A 22,923-nucleotide genomic window follows, 5' to 3' on the forward strand; every position below is an offset into this window, starting at 1 on the left:
TTCCAGAAAGGTAAAAAAATAAGTTGAAATCTGAGATCGAATCTTGCAAAAACATTCCAACATATTTTCGCACATTGACTGCTTTTTAGAATTTCCCAAACCATGAGAAACCACTGAATCTTCGCGTGGCCATAATATCGCCCCACAGGACCCTATTTTTGGTGAATAGTTTAACCATCATTGGGTAACTTTTCCTTCTGATACATTTTTGAGTTTGTAAATCATACATGGTAGCATTTGTTTTACTGCTCCTCTGCAGTAGATCAAATGACACAGTGGATCAGATAATGACTCACAAAGATATGCACGGTTTCAAATTCGCGTTCTTATTTTGTTGAACATGGCTTACTCTTAACGCATGGGCCCACCCGGACACAGCTCGAAGCCTCATGACAATCAGATCGTTTAAAATTTTCAACAGTGAATATGCAAATTGTTAGGCACGTAGGATATTATAGCAAAGTAAGGAGACTCAGAAAATTCCCTTTGACCGGAGCCTATGATAACACGGCTCAGAAGCAGCCCTCATGAAAATCTGATCCGGTTACAATTTTTAGGGGAGTACGTCTGAGTATCAGTCCTCCCCTGTATCACTTTGGTAGCAGGGTGTTTCTATCTGGTTGGAGCAACTATGAAAAATTAATTTTTTTCCCGGGGGGGGGGGGAAAGGCTATGATGCTGTTAAGGTATTGGAAACTGTACGAAATCTCACCCCAAAAACTGAGCATTAACGTGAACTCTAGTTCGCAGTATTATTAGTTTCTCTGCTTTTGTGTTACTCTTTTGATAAAGATCGTTAACACTAGGTTTACCGACACGGGTCAATTTGAACCACGAACAAAATCACACATTTTCTTTAAAAAAAGCAAATTTAAACAAAAGGTACTATATAAACGTACTATTGTAAATGAAACTATGAGAAATATGTATGTGTACATAAAATTTATAATATTTAACATTACATTACATCATATTTATTCCGCTCCTGTTTTACAGATATACTTAATTTCGCTTACACATTTTCCGCAAACAGTCTTTTTACATTCTGTACAGGTGTTGTTGGTTTTGTTTCTGTTGCAATATCCGATTTGGCAAGCCTTTCGTCCTTGTAGAGTATTTCTGACGGACGATCAATGTTTTGTTGGTTTTCTTTTTCTTTGCCGGCAAGTTCTTCGGCCAAATTGAAAAAAAAAAGAAAATCCTTTTTGGATAAATTTGATTCGGTACATTCTTTGTACAGGATCCATGCATTCATTGCTGCTAAATCCAAAGTATTGAAAAATACTTGGAGACGAACTTTTTCTCTTGACTACCTGACGATTCCTCTGGTCGTCCACTTGATCCGATTCGAGAATCTCAATCTCATTCTCGTTTTCATTTTCTTGACTGCTTGTACCAGAGCACTCCGCACATACTTATGCCGACTATTTTTTTCAATGTATCACTTCTCCTAGATATTAGGAGAAATAAAGCAGGGTTTGTCGAAACAGGATAAAATCGAATATTACGAGACTTTCTTCTTGAATGCACAGACTGAAACTGCCGAGACGTCTTCCGCAGGCTAAGACAGCAATTCGCGGGTTGACTTTCGTTTGTTTTTCCGATGCTTATCTCTTTAATGCGTCAGGGTCTTCCAACAAAAATACCTAGCGCATAAACAGAGCCAATTTTTTGGCGTTCATGCTTATTTTACTAATGTGTCAAATTGACTCGTATGGGTAGAAATAGGTATATACCACATAAAGAACTTCAAAATTAGAAGGCTTTCAAGAAGACGAATTTCGATATGTACTCATCTCGTTGAATGAATAAAAGTCAGTACAAGTGTGTGTGTGTGGCAGAAAAAAAAATCTAAACGGTTTCTCTAATTTCACTCATGAAGTTCGAAATGTGTCAAAATGACCCGCCCGGTAAACCTAGCGTTAACTATGCAATCAAATGCTTTTAAAATTTTAAGATTTTCAGCTGAATGTTTGAAACGGGGAAAAAGTTGAACAAATAATGAAAAAAATTGACAAATTATCGGGGTTGTCCTTTTTCTCCTGATGCCCTGAACACACGTACTTATTTTGCTTAATGGTAAATCCGGTCCCGCCACACAGTGGTCCATATAGCGAATTTAGCAGGAAAAAATATTTTCTGAAAAACTAATGCGTATTTTTTGAAAATTCTTTTTGATCCCTGTGTCAAAAATGTAGATCTACACATACTGAGAATTATAAACAAATAATAATAATAACATTCGGTACTTTTAAAACCATTTTAAAGCGATTACCACCTTTTTTTTCCTTGCAATTCTCGGTACTAAAGCCAAAATTACTTTTTCTACTTAATTTTTTTAAGTTTTTCCGATATTTGTTATTTCTTTGGTGGTTTCGTTGGTTACTTTGTTTTCTGTAGTATTTTTGAACAAAATACCCAGTGAAAATATTTTTTTCGGAGCACTAAATTCAATGTCTGCATGCAAAAATCAAGCTTTTCATTCTAAAAAAATTTGTTTTCTTAGCACAACGCTTGAAAAATAAAATAAGTAAAATTGCACAAAACCCAGTTTCTTTTTTTTATAATTTGATTACCGATCAGATATTTCGCGTTAGAATGGAATTTCAAACAAAAATTAAAAGAAAACTGCACTGGTTATTTAAAAATAGCAAATATATACAGGGGTTGGACAAAATAATGTGAACACGTGTGCAAAAAACAACACTCGAGGGAACCTGTCGTATACACCCGCCCTCTAGTGTGGAAGAGTTCCACTTAGTGGGTGATAATGTGCACACATCAGTCTAGTCGTAGCAGTGATAGCGTTCGGATGCGATGTATATTGGGGCGTTAAAACTTCGTTATGGCTGACCTCACAGATTTCGAAAAAGGCATGATTGTTGGAGCCCGTCTTTCCGGGGCTACAGTAACGAAAACGGCCACCCTTGTTGGTGTCGGGAGAAGTACTGTGTCGATGGTAATGACAGCCTATAGCAAACAGGGAAAGACGTCATCTACCAAGCATAACAGTGGCCGAAAGTCGAAGATGGCTGACAGACTCAGAAGGATTTTGAAGCGGATTGTGTGGTCAGAAAGCACAAGATAACAGCATCCCAAATAACATCTGAGATGAACACACGTCCGCAGGAGAAGGTGTATCGACAAAAACTATCCGCCGTGAACTGCATGCAGCAAACATACAAGGTAGAGCGACTATTCCAAAATCATTGGTGACACCATGCAATGCCTTGAAACGACGAACATGGTGTCACGAACATAAGAATTGGACACAACAGCAATGGTAGAATGTCATCTGGTCAGACGAATCGTCGTTCACATTATTCCAGACTAACGGATGTGTTTACGTTTGGAGAACGCCAGTACAAGCCTATGACGTTGATTTTCTCCTTCCTATTGTTAAGCATGGAGGGGGATCAATGATGCTGTGGGGCGCGATGTCTCACCGTGGTCTCGGCCCACTTGTTGTCCTGGATGGGCGGATTAATGCAGCAGTTTATGTCAGTATTCTGGCCGATCATCTTCATCCAATGGTGCAATATTTGTTCCCTGATTCTCGACCTGTGTTCCAAGAAGATAATTCGCCCGTTCACACTGCTGGAGACTGACTTGATGAACACCATGATGAACTGCAACACCTCGTGTGGCCCACTCGGTCCCCTTATCTTAATATAATTGAGCCTTTGTGGGTTATTTTGCAGGCCAAAATGTGCGGTAGAAATTTCTATCTCCAAAGACACGTTCTGAATTAGCGGCCTCTTTGCAGGAGGAGTGGATACGTATCCCTGTGACTGTTGTGCATGACTTGTATTTGTCAATCCCACGAGGTATGCTGTAATTAATGAAAAAGAAGGGCCAACAGCCTATTAATAAAGATTTTGTCTCATTTCACAGGTGGTCATATTATTTTGTCCAACCCCTGTATACTCACAGTGTTATACTAACACTTGAAAAATATATTTTTCTGATTCTTTTAAATTAATTTGAGAAGCTTATGTAATTTTTTCTACAAATTAAAAAATTTACAAAAAAAAAAAAAAATCCGTGTGTTTGCGCCTATAGTCCGTTTCAGGTTAACTTTGCAGTGAAGAGGAAGCTACGAGGGAACCGCATCACTCGTTGCTATGACAACGAAAGCCTCTTAACCTATGTATCGATGCGCGGCCTCGGTGAGGTATGGCTGATTCTCGCCAATATCGCAGAAAAAAATATTTTTTACGTATAACGTAATGCTTGTAGAAAAAATTAGCTAATGAAAAAAAAAAAATCATTGTCGATACTTTCAGAAATCAAAGTTGTGGTTTTTGAAATCATTTTTTTTTTATTGAAAAGTATCTTAGTAACTCCTATTAACCCGGTTTTCACGTTTGAATTTGGGAATAGCCCCAAATAATAATAATAAAAATGATAAGGAAAAATTTAGAATTCTTTTACTCACTTTTCTTGCCGAAATTTCCGTCGCTCACCCACCCAAACGCACGGTATACGTCGATGCCACTTATTATCACTACAGTTTTAGTCATTTTTCACGTCTTCCCATTCTATGGAATCCTCACTTGACGTTGTAGAACTATCTGATTCTCTATTACTTATTAATTGTTGTTGCTCCATCAAGCCACCTGCAATCCAAAATTCCTCTTCTTTTTCAATAACGTGCTTTATGCATTATTGCCAAAAAGAACGGAGAACGTTTTAGCGTGTCTATCTCTGGTGAAAAGCAAGATACAACTGTCACAGAAGAAAAAAAATACACTGCAAGCCTAAACCATTGTGGGTCTCTCTCTCTCGCTTATTTATATTTATCTGGAGAGACACTGAAGGGTCATCTGGAGGAACAGACTCTGCTGTGGGGGAGGAAGTTGGTGCGGGTGAAAAAGAGACATTACTTATGTCAACACCCTCCGCTATCGGCTATTGGAATTCAGAAACCACCCCTATCCTACGAACACGGCAAGAAATAGATATAAAAAAAAGGGGGGGGGGGGAGGTCTGGAACCGTAACCTACCCCCATAAAGATATCCTCTCACAACGGTATCGGCGCTGTCGTGAAAGAGGGACACTTCCTGTAATCTATGAGTGAATATCTGAATTCGTTGGAGGTTATTTTCGCGAGAAAAAAAAACCTGATTGAATATTCGTCTGGGTGTGTAGGCCTATAACTACATGCAAAACTGAATGAAAAATTGTATCGGAAAAAATTCAACAAAATGACGATATAATATATATATATAACTCTCTCTCTCTCTCTGAGCAATCAAAAAAAAAAAAGCACGATAGTGATATTGGCGGGGAAAATTTCTTGGAAATCGCGCCAAAATGCTCTTGAGCTCGCCATGGATTTTTGATAATGGTAACCAATATTTTTCTAATTTAAAAATTTTAAACGAATATACATTGGTTCAAAACGGTACTTTTTCAGTATCTTTTTCAAAATCATAAAAAAATTTGAAATATTCTATATAAATGATCATCAGAAACCTCCGATGTATGGGAACTATATTTTGCGGCGAAGGAATACACTCTCTACCTTTCTCTCCACTGCAAAGTTAACCTGAAACAAACTATAGACGGAGTACGTCGAGTTCTACAGAGACTCGGAATAGGGAATGACATTATAGTGCAACTTTTTTTTAAGTAACGCGGAATGTTGCGTATTTGTTTATGTTTGTAACCTGAGGTGGCACTACTGGAATATTTGTACGTCTATATCAGTGTTTCCCAAAGTGGGCAATATCGTCCTCCATATGTCCACCATAGGCAACACAGCACAATAAGCAATGCGTCACCATAGGCACCACAGCACAATAATTAGTGTACCGCCATATTCAAAGCACCGCAATAAGCAATGCACCACTATATTCAGTGCACCACATTAAGCACAATACGCAATACACCAAAATAAGCAAAACAACACAATGCGTAATTTACCCCCATTGGCAATACAGCACAATAAGCAATGCACCACAATATGCAGTACACCACAATCCGCAGTGAACCACAATACACCATAAGCACTGCATTAGAATAAGCAATATGGCACGTGATTCACTAAAATACGTGATGCATAACAATGCGCAATTGGCCAATATTTACAGTGCACCACAATAACCAATGCAGCACAATACCTCATGTACCGCAATACCTCACAATACGCGATGCATCGCACTAAACAAAGCACCATAATACGCAATGAGGCCTAATAAGCCATAAGCACTGCATTACAATAAGCAATACAGCACTCAGTGCACTACAACACGTAAAGCATCACAATCAGTAATGTGTGTAATCAGTAATGTTGTACACCACAAATAAGTAATGCAGCATAGTATGCGATGCATCGCAATAAGCACAGCACTATAGTACGCAATGCACCACAATACGCATTAAACGCTGCATTACAATGAGCAATACAGCACGCGATGCACTACAATATGTAATGCACCATTATTTTTGCAGTGCCAGAATAAGCAATGCAGCACAATGCGCAATGAGAAGCAAGTATTCATTCTCGACTCAAAATGAAACCTGTCAATTTCCCCATAAAGAGATCTGTCCAATGCCCCGCCCTGGGTACCCGGACCCTGTAAGTTGGGAGCACTGGTGATGTATATATACCTCTAGGTACATGCACAAAACTTGATCCCTACAGGTCAAGAGGTTCCCGATGTGTTCAGGAATTAAATGAAAACTCGACCCAAAATCGTAACCGACTTCCGTAACACAAAAACGTTACATATTTCCGTCACTCAAAAAACGTCACCCACTTCCATAACATAAAATCGTCACTAATTTCGGTTGCTTAGAAACAGGCCCTTTTCGAGTCTGTGATTTTATATTATAGAGTAGATACATAGCTAGTTATTATATATATTTATATATTTTGCTCATATTTATTACTTTATTATATTTATATAATTAGCTTTTTTTCATGAATAAGACATAGAAGTGTTAAACACGGTATAAAAAGGTTGACAAAGGATTATATATCAATCAAAATGAATCTAAATAGTCAGGAAAATATATATATATCACGAGAATATATATATACATGATGAGTTTGCCTCTGATACTCAGAAGGAACGGATCTAGGAATTCAAACTATAGTAAAAATTGTGACTGCTCCATTGTGACGACTACAGCTACACAACTATGACGACTATGCAACGCAATATTCAAGTAGTGATCTATAATTATCAACTGCTGACTGATAAAACTTTCTGTAAGGTGTAAATATAACTGTTCAAAATTTATTTCGCTAGAGGTAACAAGTTATAACAAAAACTATTTTTGAAAAATTAAAACGTGAATGAAGAGAGCAAAGCAACCAACTGAATGGTTCTGAAGAGTTTCCTGGCACTTTTCGCAAGATAGCAGCTCTGTACATGCAAATTAGAGAGGTGGGGCGGATTTCGGGCACTTCCGTCTTGTAACATTAAACTGCAATAACTGAATCTCTAATATTGCAGCTACGAAAAAATAAATAAAAAACACAAAACCATTTCAATTATTTACTTCCACAAATATTATCCACATTATTTGTGGACTATACAAATTCATGTTGAACCATAACAATGTTTTATTGATATGCCATTATTATATATATACAGTACATGAAATTCATGCCGTCAAACTCGGTAGCAACGAAGATAATACGAAATTATGTCATTATAACCGAGGAGACCATTTTTTTGACGAAAAATATTATCAGATGCAATTAAATATTGTACATGAAGTTTTTATTTCATTATGATTTCGGTAACCATATTTGATCGAGAAAAATACGAGAAATTGCGAGATAATTTGCGAGAAATTGCGAGACATGTTGGGGTAATCGAGAAGCTATCCATACTTAGAATAAGACAACCATAAGTATTCTTTATGGGCATTGTATAATATTTTATCATGTGTAAATATTGTTACAATTTTGCCTGTTGTGGCGTTGTATTTGTATAATTAATACGAGGCATCACAGATTCTCACATTCTCACCAACCATGTTGCCGATATATTAGTCTGTGAAATCACCAAATATTTCTTATAAATAACCCTTGGCGAGAAATACGGTGATACAGCAAGTCTGCTGAAATGTATTTCAAGGGAAAAAAATTGAACATAACAAATACGTGAGATATTAATCGTCATATTCATTATGGTACAATTTATAAATTTACAAATTACCTTGATCCTCTATTCTAGTGAAGATTAGGAATTATAGCAAGCCTCGCTAAAAAAACGTGACATTTTTATATGGAAATAGTCGAAAGGGCAAAATACGGGAATGTTTTGTATACTGTCATGTTAATGAGCAAGTCGGAGCGTCAAACATGTAATAAATCTTTTTCTAAACGTTAAAGATAAACAGAACGACAGACGCGAACATTTCTTGAATGTGATGGGCTCTAAGCTTAAAAATTTCTTTGGAAAACGCCATCGAAACGGAAATGAAAGCCACGAAAACTTTGTCGCTATATCTGAGGTGGTTCCTTTTCATCGACGTTATAAGCAAAGTTCATTAACATTATTCTCTACGGAAATCAGCCTGGACAGTCAATTATTGACGTTATAACTGAGTTCGACTGTATTTTCTAGAGATTAGTATTAGTTGAAATTCATATTATAGATTCTCCAGTATTTCATATAATGTAAATTCAATCAGGAAGATCAATAATGAAGAAAATGGCAGCAACACGTGCAAAGAGCCTAATTCGATAAAGATTGCGGATGTCCGGCTCCTGCTCACATGATTATTCAGTTTCCGCACATTTTCCTTTCATTTGTCTCTTTCTTTCCTTTTTAGTATCGCATTTTATGTCTAATGCGTGTTAAATGCAGATACATTCCAGACGAAACATCGTTTATCAACTAGAAGGGTTTGATGAAAAGAGATGTTAACTACATATTACCTTCGGTTCTCGAATTTCGTCAAATTATTTAGGATATTGTCTCATTTCGGTTAATGGAAATTTCAGTGAACAAGCGCAATGTTTTGGAAACCGCAGAGAAGCAATCCCTTCTCAATAATAACTTACCAAATCCTACTATGCCCCAAAGCCTTTACGTATTCGAGCATAGGTAGGATTGGACCCATTAACTAATGATTTATTCGAAGCTTCGAATCATTTAATTAAACAGCCCAGTCCCGAGTTGGCGAGTCTTATTATTGGTTCAAAAGAGTAACTCGAAAGAGCGTAAAATGCGTGGATGAATTCAGATTAAATACAGTTGTCAATAATTGGTAGTTTTGACCAATTCCCATAGAGAATAATGTTAACGAACCTTGCTTATAACGTCAATGAAAATGCAATGACCTAGAATAATAACGATACATTTTTTTCGTTATTCCGTATTATTTACCATACTTAATTAAGCCGATAATATGGCACAGTTCGCGTAATTTTCCCTTCTTGACTTTATTTGAAAAGATGTCTCCTTTTCAAAACGAAGCTTAGGAGAAACCAAGGCTAGTTGGCATAGTTTTTACTTTTTGATTTTTTTTCCTGTAATACCTCACAGCAAATGCGACCAATGCGGCGGATAGCGATACTCCTTGCTAAAAATTAATGGGGAAAATATTGCTTAAAATTGTATGCTCATTTCGTCAAATCTGTTTAAAACAATGCAACTTACCCCAGATGTGGGGCAAGTTAGAATGGCATGATGGTTAATAGGATCTGAGCAATATACACTCATGTCCATAAATTAAGGATAATTCAGAATCACACGGAAATCGAAATCTAAAGTAAAAATTTCACCTGTAGAATTATCACACACATCTGTAAGAATGATATGCAAATTTCAGGAAGCCACCAGATGATGCCGATGGTACGTCGCAATGACGAGAGTGTAAGAGGGTGGTATATAAGGAATGGTGGCAAAGAAGTAAAATTGTTCACGAGAGTTCTGTAAGGCGCTCAGTGCCATAAGCGAATAGTTATGACACAGAGGACGCATGTGGATGATTTTTTACGTGGTAGAATTATCGGCCGCCTGGAATGTGGGCGTACTCAGATGGAAGTATCCGAGGAACTTGGAATTGCCCAAAGTGTCATCTCTAGGCTTTGGCAACGATTCCAAGATAACGGAAATGTCAGTAGACGTTACAGTACAGGTCGCCCCCGAGTTACAACGCCGAATGAAGACCGGTATTTGGCAGTAACTGCCAAAAGAAGCAGACGGAGCACAGCATCCGACCTGTCTCGTCAGCTATCTGCAGCCACGGGTACCACAGTTTCAAGGCAAACCGTGTACAGACGTTTGGGAGATATTGGTCTATATGCTCGCAGGCCTGTCAGATGTGTTCCGCTCACGGCAACTCACTGTCGGCAGCGATTAGCCTGGAGTAGAGAACATGCAATGTGGACATCGTCACAGTGTGCTTGTGTGATGTTTTCCGACGAGTCCAGGTTTAGCTTGCAGTCTGATTCACGTCGGACTTTCATATGGAGAACGCCAGGTACCCGTTACCACCAAGACAACATCATTGAACGACACCGTTACGGTGGTGCAGCATTGCTCGTTTGGGGTGGAATTATACTGGGTTCCAGAATAGATGTGCATGTTCAAACCGGAACCATGAAAGCCCAAATTTATCGGGACATCATTCTGGAACAGCATCACGTTTGTTTAGGGGTGCCATGGGCGCAGAATTTGTGTTTATGGATGACAACGCCCGTACTCACCGAGCAAACATCGTAAACGAATGCCTGAATCTGAGACTATAACCCGTATGGAATGGCCAGCATTTTCACTTGACTTGAATCCGATAGAGCATGTGTGGGACATGCTTGGCCAACGAGTTGCAGCCCGTCAACCACCTCCTACATGTGTACCGGAACTTCGGAGAGCATTGCTTGCTGAGTGGAGTGATCTTCCCCAAGATCAGATCGACAATTAGATACTCAGTATGCCTAGGCGTTGTACGGACTGTATTTCATCGCATGGGAGACATACAATGTATTGATCATCATACCAACCATGTAATAGTAAGTTTTTGTAAAGGAGATATTTTTTACAATTGCTCCAGGGAGCAAAAATTGTAGTTTTTATGAATGGTATCATACATACACCATCGTTTTTGTTCTTTATCTTTTGTTTAATAAATGGGCTTTAAGAATAAGTAACGTTTTGTTTCTGAACCTTTATTTGCCGGAGCTGGCATTATCCTCAATTTATGGACAATTATGGACAAAGTTAAGCAACAAAATCAAAAATGCGTATAAAAGCGAATGTTTTAATTTTTTTCTGTTAGAGTTTACACAGATCATAGGCTGACGCAAAAGACACTCTCTGGTGAAATTACAAAGAAAATAGAAAATCCAAAATCGAATAACTGGTGCAGAAAAGATCATATATTGAGCCACAAAAGTTCAATGAAAAATGTCGGCCAATATGGGATATGGCCACCTATGCTGGAGGCACAGGCTCGACAACGTCGATCCATACCAATAATAAGGTTATCAATGGTGCTTTGCGGTATCAGGGTCCATTTAAGCAGAAGACTTGTTCGCAGCTCACCGAGGCTTTCGGAATGGCCATGGAGAGCAATTGAATGTTTTCCATGGATGTCTAATATATTCTCTATTGGGTTCAAATCAAAAGAAATGGGTGGTTATTCCATACGAGGCAGCGTTTCAGACTGAACGTAATGTTGGACAACACAAACTGTGTTAACTTTTGCATTATCGTCCATAAACATGGCATCAGGTTCCGTAACAGAAAGAAATGGTGCAAGGATGTCATCTCGATAGTGCATTATCGTCTTTGAACCTCTAGTGAAGACATGAAGGTCGATGCTGACGCCAATAGCAATTCCTGTCTAGATTATCAAACTGATAATGGAGAATTATCAGTTTGTTGCTTAACTTTTGAGCATGAGTGTACAAAACTTTTATTTCAATACAAAAATGCAGAAAATAATGATGTGAATGAAATATATTGAATAATGAGATATTAAGCACTTAATATTTTGAAGAAGAAAACGAATGTGTAAAAATAAAAGTTACAAAAAACCAAAAAGAGCAAGGAAGTCATCATTCACAACTTCATATCCACCCACCAAGAAAGTAGGGTAGATCGTTCACTTGAACTGGTGGTTGTAATTTTCGCAGATTTGCTGCGGTTATACCAAATCGTGAGAGGTAAGTTGACATATATGACACGTGTTCTACGCCAACATCCCCTCATGACTCTTCACACAGTCTCACTGTTCCACAAAAGCTTCATGAAGCATTTCAGCACTTGAATACAAATACAAAGGCCAAAACAGACAAAATGCTCAACGAGGTGGCTGAAAAAAGATGCCCATAGAAAATAAAAACCAGTACTTATGATAAAATATAAATATATTGCCCATAAAAAATTATGGTTGTCTCATCTAAGTATGTGGATAGCTCCTCGATTTATTCCAATATGTTTATCTTATTTCTTTTTAAATGCGTCGATCGTGTTCATGACCCCGGCGGTGGCCCAGCTCCGAGGGCGAAATATGGCCCGCTGGCCATGCGTTTAAGATCCCTGAATCAAGTGATCCGCGATAACATTTATAGATAACTTGTGACCAGCGGCGCTGTTCCAGACTATTCAAGTGACTCGCACTCTCCTAAAGGTTGAGCACCTTCGTTTTAAAGCAAATCTATGAGAAAAATTAGCTATTCACTACAATGTTTGAAAATTTCTTGTATCAAACAAAAATTTGAAGAGAAATTTTCTTTCGTGTAAAAAAACAAAAACAAACACCAAACCGTGTCAATTAAATTATTGATCCAAATATTGTTTCTCCTTCATTTCAACATGCGATATCCATTATATGTGATGGTGGAAGCGAACCGAAAAATAATTAAAACACGAACAAAATCGAAAACGAGACGCGTTTTTCAAGTAGCGATTACTATATAGTGACGCGCGCGTTCCGTTTCCCAGGGAATATATTAAACTGCGAGTAATCTCATTCAGAGAAGCCACGTGTAAGATTGTGATAGGGCTAACAAAATTAACCCGCATGTACTGCACCAATGCAAATACGCGATGTGATTAATGTTGGTCATAAAAGGCATCACGTAGTCGCAAGTAAACTGATTGCTACTATCATACTAAAGGCATGTGGGGGTGAGTTTGTGTGTGTGTTCTCTTTATACACCTTCTCGGTCGTTGCTTCGCGCGGGCGGCCATTAATTTTGAAAGCCCTTTTCCTGGGAAATATCCGTTGAGACTGTGAAAGCTTTTCTAATGCATAATATGTCTTTACAGAAGCGTATAGTACTCTCCCCTTGAGATTTGCAGAGTTGCTGGTGACCGTGTGAAGTTCAAGGAAGCGATCGTTTTCAAATACTTTAGCGGTAAACTAATCCGGTGGTTCTCAGCTCTTTCGGTACTGAGTGAGATATTCTAGGGGGGGGGGCACGCATAGGCGGAGATAGGCATGAAAGACTTGGGGGGGGCATGATGATGCTGATACCAATTCATATATGTGTATATACATCAGTCGCTCCGTCATTGACGTTGAGAGGGGGCATCGCCACCCTGCCCCCCCCCGTATCTCCATACATGGGGGGACCATGGGTGAAAATCAGATGAAAAGGGAGCCAAACGAATTGTGAAGAGAGCCACAGAGAGTTGTGAATAAATAAAGCTTTTAAGTTAAGGCGTCAAATGACGAATTTTGCAAAAAAATTTGAAATTGTTTTTACGTGTTCATTTGAAACTGCAGTTATTCTAGAATTCAAAACTTTCATTTTCACCTCTACATTAACTAGAAGTGAAGTTTATTGCCAATTGAGTAAAAAAAAACGAATTTAATGCTTTTAGTTCATACACAAGTTCATTTATAAAACTTAAAGAATGCAATTTATAAGTGTATCGGTTATATTTAAGTGAACAGGCTTATTGGTTGTTTTTTTTTCCAAGTTTTGTGAAATAACTTTTATAAAAATTTTATAATGTAATCCCTTGGCCGAAAGTCTGAAAAATGAAATCTTTGAATTCTTTTCCTGAAGATTTGCGTTTTTTGGTTTTCAACTTGGTCCAAACTTCGAACTTTATTTCTCAAGCATTTTTCACAATATCTCCATTGTATTTTAAACTAGGGCTGGTCTGATTAATCGACTGTTTGTTAATCTCAGTTAAAAATTTTATTTGAGTTAATCAACTCGATCAAAATTCGAATAAAATTTTTATTAACATTTTATAATTTTACTTGATTTATTTGACTAAACATTACGAAATTATCAAAATTCATACTGTATGGGGGTCATAGAAGGGCGGGCCAAAGGTTTTATGGGGCAATCATTGCTGAGTCCAAAACGCTGGAAGCTATAAATATGAAATTCTGTCAGTATTACATTTTATAATATAGAGACTCGCCAAGACGGAATTTCTGAAAAAGCAACCCCCCAAGGGGGGTCATGAGGGATTTAAATGTTATTAGAAGGAATCATCGGCAAGCAATTTTCAGATTACCAAACCCACGGGGACGAAGCTGCAGGTGTCACAGCTAGTATTACATATAAAATCGGCAATAAAAATTTTTTTGCTAAAAAATATTCGTGTGAAACAGCATTTATTTTCTTAATTTTATACCGTATCCAAAACAAAACCACATTCGTTTTATCCAAAAAATGACCTTTTTTTAAAAAACAAGTAACCCGAAGGCAGGCAGTCGCCTTGTATATGGTGGGTAAAAAAATATGACTACTTTCAGAATCCAACAGAGTTGTCCGTAAAACCGGGGATATATGTTTATCCATGACCCAGGGCCTCATATCCATAGGGGGATACAGAAATTTCGCCTGCGACGTTTCACGCTGATACGTTTCGTCAACGGTACATTTCGCTCCGGACATATTGCACCTGACATTTGGTTTTAATTAAATTTAATTCGATAAGTAGAAAGGGTCTCGCTCTTGGATGAAGGTAGGGGGCTCTGAATGAGATAGGGGAGCCCCGAGAAGACATATGGTACAATGGGAGGCTCACGAGGTGAAAAAAGTTGAGTAGCATTGAACTAATCTAATGAGCAAGATCTAGACCAAGAATAAAGAAAGTAGGAAACTTTTTCTGTGGACGAAACAAAGAATAACAAAGCGTCTTGTAATCATATTTTTTATTTGTCTAGATACGAAAGAGCAATCAATGAATGGTTAGAGTTTTGTGTAGTCAGCGTTAACGTGAGCCGCTGTCATGGGAATACATGGAAATGGATGGCTGGCTTAGAGCTGGAGAATTGTTTGTTGCCTTCAGCTAACGCTCGACTGCCTTTTCCTCGAAATGACTAAATCACAATTTCCCTTGGATGTATGTTCACAATACCGGAAAAAATATATCGTTATCCGCAAGGAGCGTAAAACCGGAAGGGATTCCATTTACCGATTATTCACCACCAAATGCTCGCAATTAAACAAAATATCCCATCCGTTATCCCAATCTTTGAAACTATAGATTCGGGACAGAAAATGCGATATTTACTTTAGGTTTATGATACTTTACATGTTAAAATAAAATTTTGCGGCTTTGTTTATTTTATATTATATTACAGATTCGTAAAAACTCGAAATTATTCGACTATGAGACTTGGAAAGAACCAATGAGTCCCAAAAAAAAGACAGTAAAAGTCCGTAATAACGGCAGTTCGCAATTACGAGGAATTGTCGTCATACGATTTCTATTTTTGGCTCTGTCAGATTATAAAATTGTAAAAAATTACTAATTTATCTGCATTAAAATGTCTTTGAGATTATCTCGTTCCAATATTAATGAAATGCAAAAACAAAGGCCGCAAGAGACAAATTGCCCAACGAGGTGGCTGTAACAATTATGCCCATAAAAGATATGGATGTCAAATATAACCAAAATACAGCAACCCAATATAAAAGCATATATCCCCAAAAAATAAATAAATAATAATAATTTATTAATAATATATACATAATACACTATCCATAAAAAAGATTTTGGTTGTCCTATTTAAGTATGGATAGCTTCTCGATTTATCCCACTATGTATTACGTCGTTTTAACCGTATCAATTGTGTTGGAATCCACGACCCACGGTGGTAATCTATTCCATTTATTAACAACCCTATTTGATAAAAACTCCCTGTGCCACCACAACCTGGAACTGTCCGTTACTAAACGATACTGGTGTTCCCTTGTCGAAGCATTTGATTGACGGCGTAATTCATGGTCCATCTTATCCATCGCGTTGAAAATTTTAAACACTTCTGTCATATCCTCCCGACACCTGCGCTCTTCCAATGTAAACATATTCAAAGGATCAAGTCTCATTCCATAGCTTAAGCCCCACGTGTCCTCAAGAACACGCGTCCAAAACCTAACGGCATGCTCCAATCCAGGACGAACTAAGCCCCGGAAAAGTGGAAGGATCACTTTAGGAGAAAAGAGACCTTTTAAAGAATGAAACAGAGAGCATTCTATTCGCTTTTTTGACCACAGCTAAACAGTGTTTGGAAAAATTTCATTGAGAATTCTCAAATCGGTGACCCTAGTTGCATCCGGGATAGTAATACCATCCAACTAGTAATGAATGAATAGAGCTTCTCCAAATGAATGAAATGTTATATATAAAATCGATTTTCAGCAGTTAATTCTCTGAGATATTTTTGCATAGAATTTCGTATTATCAAAGTGATTTAGTCGACACAACTAAACAATTAAGTCTCAATTATTATATCACCGCTCTCTCCCGTGTGGCTTTATGGACTCGTCAACATTTTCTCACTGATCGGAAAGATTTTTTAGCACAAATTTTTGATTCATTTCGGAAAAGACTTCAAACTGCAAATTCTGGTGCTGTATGGTCTTTTAATCACTGGAAAAGACAAAAGTCGAATAAAATCATCACATAACTCATGTGTTATAGTGTGATAAGCTCAAAAATAGAAAGAAGGGGGGTGGAAACAATTTGACTTTTCCGTGTGCATCCTTTGTTCGAAAAGTACCTCAGAGAAATTTTTACCAAGAGCCATGATACAAGAGTCATCATGTTCAATTCTCGAAGAGAAGGAAAACGCATTTTTGAGAATTATTTCGACTTTATAGTGAATTCTTTCTAATTTTGAACTCGCTGTAACCGAATAGTTTTTGTATCTTTAAATTAGCTATTCGTTAAAATATCATTTTAGCATAATTTTTCAACAGTTTCTGTGCCTACGCTAAAGTATAATGAAATGGAATCTGTCTAGTTTCAATTGTTGTTCAGCTGTGGTATACAGTAACCTTCATGCCACTATCGAATATTCAAGTTTTGCTTTTCTTGCTCGGGAGAAAACGCTTTGTTAGGCACCAATCTCTATGCTTGTCCCATTAAACCCCAAGGGCTGAAAGTTAATATTTATAAAGTGTGAACAGCAACTGTTTATCACAAGAAAATTTAACTGAGATGTTTGAAATGTGAAATATTCAAAGTGTACCAATTATCAGTACCTTCATCAATGTAAAGAAATTTAATATTTCAAAATCGTTCAAACAAAAAAAACTTTTTTCAGGGTGAAAACTGATTTTCGTTTTTCCGGTTCTGTAATAGTAAAAAATGACCCACTTCTTGTGATTAATGACAGCATCTTGATTGTTGTCATTCAGATATAGAAGAAATATTTTAAAAAATTAGGGTAGGCTGTGTCATAGACATGGCTGTAAGTTTTGACGTTAATACATTTCTTGTGCCTTGAATCGAGTGGTAGGTACTGACATAACGAAATCGTTATCATCGGCTTTGTCTTTGAAATGACTAACAAACGATACCACTGTCGTCTATTTTCGTTGTGAACTGCTCGTGATATAGCGTAAAACAGTTTGTTACGAATCAGGGCAGCGGGACTGACACCCAGACGGGAAGAGATATTGAAACCGAAGTGATATGATTGAATGCACCTTTGCAATGTGCATCTGATGATACCATGGGTTTTGACTTGCGTTGGGTACTTCCGATGGGACAGAGAAGGTTAGGAAACTATGCAATAGACCCAGGGTACGCCCGAGTGGCGTGGTGGTAAGATGCTCGTCAGCCACCGTGATGGTTGCTGTCGCGGTACTGGGTTCGAACCGAGGGAAGATATAGATAAGATATTTTCCCTAACGAACGTGTAGCGACTACCAATAGACAGCGCCTTCATTTCCAATCCATCGCATTAAATAGCGATATGGCCAGAGTTGTTGTTTGGTGAAGTAGTAGTAGAAACCAAGGGTGCTCACAATCTTTTAGGAGAGTGGAGGCCACTTCATCGTTTTGAAAACGCATCGTGGGCCACTCGAGTGATGTGGAACTGCACCACGGGCCGCTTAAGTACTCTATAACTATGTTGCGGGGTTACTCAAATGATCTGTAAACATACCGTGGGATATTTAAGTGATCTGGGAATGTATTACGGGCCAGTTAAATGATGTGAAACTGCAAGGAATTTCTGAAGTGATCTGTAAATATGCCGCGGGTCACTCAAAGAACTTGTGAATATGCCGCTGGTCCATGAAGTGATCTAGAAATATGCCACGGGCTACTTAAATTTTGCAGAACTGCATCACGGATCCCTTAAAGATCTGTAAAAATGTACCGCTTAGTTCATTTTTACATAGTTAGGTTTGATTTCACGGGGCACATCAGATGAATCCGAGAATCACATTTAGCTTGCGGACTATGGGTTGAGCATGTATGCATTAGACCATTGTCCCGTTAGCCCCCCACCCCTCTCCTTATGCAGGGTGATTCAAAATTCAACATATAGACTTTTAGGGGAGGTAGAAAACACGAAAGCACACAAAACAGAATCACAAAAGTATCACAAAAAAAAAAAAAAAAAAAAAATGTGCATAACTGTGAATGGTAAGAAATTTGAGCACTCGATGTGTGAAACTTAACGTGTACACGTACTGTTCTCGTGTAAAAGTATCGCTAAATGAACAGTTTTTCCACCCATTATTGGCTTGTCATCTCTGCATCTTCGTTTATCCTCCAGCTGATCAGGTTGAGGTTTCGGGTCATACATTCCTATGTGATTCCGTTTTGCTTTGGTTTTTTCTACCTCCCCTAAAAGTTTGTACGTTGAGTTTTGAATCACCCTGTATTGCTATTACCTTTTGAGAGAATCACCTTTTTATTCATTTTTCCCGGTCCGCAGGTGAAAAAACGATTGAAGAACACTTCTTTATCGCACTTCTGAACATTTTGAAGGGAAAAGAGATTCATAAATTCGTTAAATCCATAAAAAAACATCGCGTTATAAACACATAAACTAATTCTGCGCTTGACTCACCAGCCCGTGGAACATAAGCATGGTTTATATCATCGTTTAAAGAGTTATATAATATATGTATAGTCTTAGACACACAATGGGACAATAACATAATCAAGATTAACGATGTGACAGGCTCGATTCAACCAAATAAGACAAATGCCTAGTTAGAGAGAGAAAAGTTTATACAATCTCTAGACATAATAGTCTACCAATTTTCTTGAACATATCGCCGTTAATATGATTAGTTTAAGGTTTCGCAGCAGTCGTATCATTTCCGCCGATTGTACTCAGATATCCATTGCGAAGTTATAGGTTCACAAAGGATCGAGTTACGTACGTGATTTATTCTAAAATATTCGTTTCTTCGGTGTAGAGCTGCCCTTAAGAGTGTGCGGTCACACCGCGCTTTTTGGCGCTCCGCGTGATCATGGTAAGAGAAGTGAATATATTATATATTGATATATATATATAACAGCGTTTCTCAACCTATGGTCCGCAGGCAGACTTGATAAAATTATTTTCCCGTTGTAACTGATATTAGTAATATCCATATGGGTTCAAATAAAATTATACCTATATGGGGTAATAAAACGCTCAACGATATTCAAGTGGAAGACGTGGAGGTCCTAAATCTTCTAAGAAATGTATGTGCAAGCAAAGCACCAGGACCAGATGATATCTATCCCAGGGTTCTCAGGGAAGGTGCTAATGAATTGTTGGGGCCAGTCGCACAGATATACAGGAGTAGTGTTGCTGAGGGTATCGTCCCGAGAGATTGGAAACTGGCTAACGTTGTTCCTATATTTAAGAAGGGTAGTAGAGAAGTGGTGTCTAATTATCGTCCAGTGAGTTTGACGAGCTCCCTCTCGAAAATTTTGGAAATTATCATCAAAAGGCAGTTTGTGAAGTGGATAGACGAGAATAATGTATTGTCGGATAATCAGCATGGGTTCAGGAAGGGGAAGTCATGTGTAACTAACCTCCTTTGCTTCTATGATTACGTGACTAAGGCTTTGGGTAAGAGCAAAAATGTCGACGTGGTTTACCTTGATTTCCAGAAGGCATTCGATCGGGTCCAACATGGCAAACTCTTGAAGCGTTTACACGAGATTGGAATAGGGGGCAACTTGCTGAATTGGATAGAATCGTGGTTAAGAGATAGGTCGCAACGAGTTATGGTGAACGGGGAATTCTCTGGTTGGACAGACGTCACAAGTGGAGTTCCTCAAGGAAGTGTCCTTGGCCCCATACTTTTTTCACTTTTTATCGATAAACTCGATCAGGGTATCGATGGAATTACTAGCAAATTCGCAGATGATGTGAAGCTAATGGGGGTAATCGGGAATGAAAGCGATAGGGAGTTGCTCCAGACCAACTTAAACAAGATTGCAGCATGGGCAAATGAATGGAGCATGACGTTTAGCGTAGATAAGTGCATGGTCGCTCATTTTGGTTCGAACAACCCACGGTTCTCTTACGAGTTGAATGGTGTCACTATCCCGGATGCAACTAGAGTCACCGATTTGGGAATTCTCATTGACGAGCGACTTAAGTTTTCTGAACATTGTTCAGCGGTTGTCAAAAAATCGAATAGAATGCTTGGTCTCATTTTCAAAAAGGTCTCTTCGCGTTCTCCTAAAGTCATTCTTCCGCTTTTTCGAGGCTTGGTTCGTCCTGGACTGGAGTATGCTGTAAGGTTTTGGAGACCATACCTACAGAGGGACATAGACTTGGTTGAAGGGGTGCAGAGAAGAGCTACGCGTGTCCTTATTGGCACACAGGGCTTGAGTTATGAAGAAAGACTTCATTTTTTGAATATGTTTACATTGGATGAACGCAGGTGTCGAGGAGATATGATCGAAGTGTTCAAAATTTTCAATGGGATGGATAGGATGGACCATGAACTTTTAGTACACCGCCAATCGACTGCTTTTACAAGGGGACACCAGTATCGATTGGTGAGGGACAATGCAAGGTTATGGTGTCGCAGGGAATTTTTCTCCAATAGGGTTGTTAATAAATGGAATAGCTTACCCCCGGAGGTAGTAAATTGTAACACAATTGACACGTTTAAAAAGAAATACGATAAACATGTTGGGGTAAATCGGGAAGCTATCCATTCTTAGAATAAGACAACCATAAGTATTCTTTATGGGCATTGTATAATATTTTATCATGTGTATATATTGTTTGTAATTTGTGTTAATTGCATTTTTAATTGGGTTGCTGTATTTTTGAAACATATGACAACCATATTTTTATGGGCATCTTTTTATCAGCCACCTCGTTGGGCATTTTGCCTGTTGTGGTGTTGTATTTGTATTTGTATTTGTATACTTAGGTTTATCATTCATCATCGAGGAGAATGCGGGAAATTGCGATCTTACATAAGGGATATCACTAAATCTCAAAAAATTTCAATTTATTGCTTTAAATGCGGTTTTCTAATTACCGATAAAATTTCTGAAGGGTGTGGAAAGAAAAGACTACTACAAATCACGGTAAACAGAAATGTATGTGACGAAAAAAAATATTCATATGATCTGATGACCATATTTCATTGAGGAAAATAAAATTCAAGAAACTGGGATCTTAAATAATAATATGTAAAATACGAGACATCGCTAATTGTCATCAAAGAACTTGTCAGAATTAGGCACAATCACCCCAATCGTAATTAAAATTCAAAAAAACAAAAATCGAGAACAAAACGTTAAACTAGGGAGGAACGAATAGTACTTTGGCCGAATAACCGAATACCCCCCGAATATTCGGCTAATGTTTTGGCCGTATAATTTTTTTTAAATTAAAACAAACAACGAATTACAAGATACAAATACAAAATGCAATACAATATACAAATACAAACATAAAATTTTGTAAATTTTTTATTAATAGTTTTTTCATTCGAACGGCGTTGAAGATGATGGGCGACATCATTTGAAATATTTTTTTCCAATTGAAAGTTGTCTCTAAAGCCAACGGTTCAGGAAATAGCCATTAGACAACGATAAGGGTGGACACCCTGTACATTAAATAAGGTTTCTGAGCTGCAGTTATGAAAATAAAGTGATATCTCGGCTCTAACGAAGATAATTCGTTCCGGAATAATACGTTCGTTAGCCGAAATCGTCGTAAGTCGAAATGCAATTTCCTATAGGTTTCTATGGAAAGTCATTCAACTCGTTCCGATTATTGCCCGAAATTCAGAGAGACGTTTTTTTTTAAACACCAAGGAGCGCTACAAAAAAAAAAGACAAAAACTGACCGAAGGCTAAAATGAACAACTTCAAAATTAGATAAATGAAAATTTACGGGAAGAGATGAGATACTTTCGTCGGATACTTGATTGAAGTAGGAGAATCAGTCAACAACCAAAAAGAGTGACCAAGGAAGTGTTCAAGCATAAGAGTGACTTGTAGACAGAGGTGTTAATACAGGGGCTACTTTACTGCACACCAACTCCAGTCATATATCGCCATATGGCAATTTCCAACTAGTGGAATGGGGTGGGAAATGAAGATGCCATCTATCGGTGGTCGCCCCAGGCTCGATAGGTAAAGAACTTTTTCTGATGTTCTCTTGGCTGGATTCGAACCCATGGACATTGACGACAACTTTCATAGTGGAAGACGAGCATATTGCCACTCGGGCACAGTACAGAGGTTGGGGGCTACAGTGCA

General features: G+C 38.0%; 1 protein-coding gene across 5 annotated transcripts in view; it reads right to left on the reverse strand.

Moving 5' to 3' along the window:
- LOC149067556 (ras-related protein Rab-27A-like) overlaps positions 1–22,923 on the reverse strand; it is a 73,049-nt gene that overhangs the window by 44,586 nt on the left and 5,540 nt on the right. Inside the window, exon 1 of one of the 5 annotated variants that reach the window (XM_089252500.1) lies at positions 4,439–4,938. The exons of the other annotated variants lie outside the window; for them this stretch is intronic. The gene's annotated coding sequence lies outside the window, so the exon portion shown is untranslated. Of the gene's footprint in view, positions 1–4,438; positions 4,939–22,923 lie in introns of those variants that run through there. 5 annotated transcript variants of the gene reach the window in all.

This window comes from Pholcus phalangioides, unplaced genomic scaffold, assembly GCF_987345545.1.
Source record: "Pholcus phalangioides strain wild (caught in Gottingen) unplaced genomic scaffold, Ppha-v1.0 ptg000029l_1, whole genome shotgun sequence".
NCBI lineage: Eukaryota > Metazoa > Arthropoda > Arachnida > Araneae > Pholcidae > Pholcus > Pholcus phalangioides.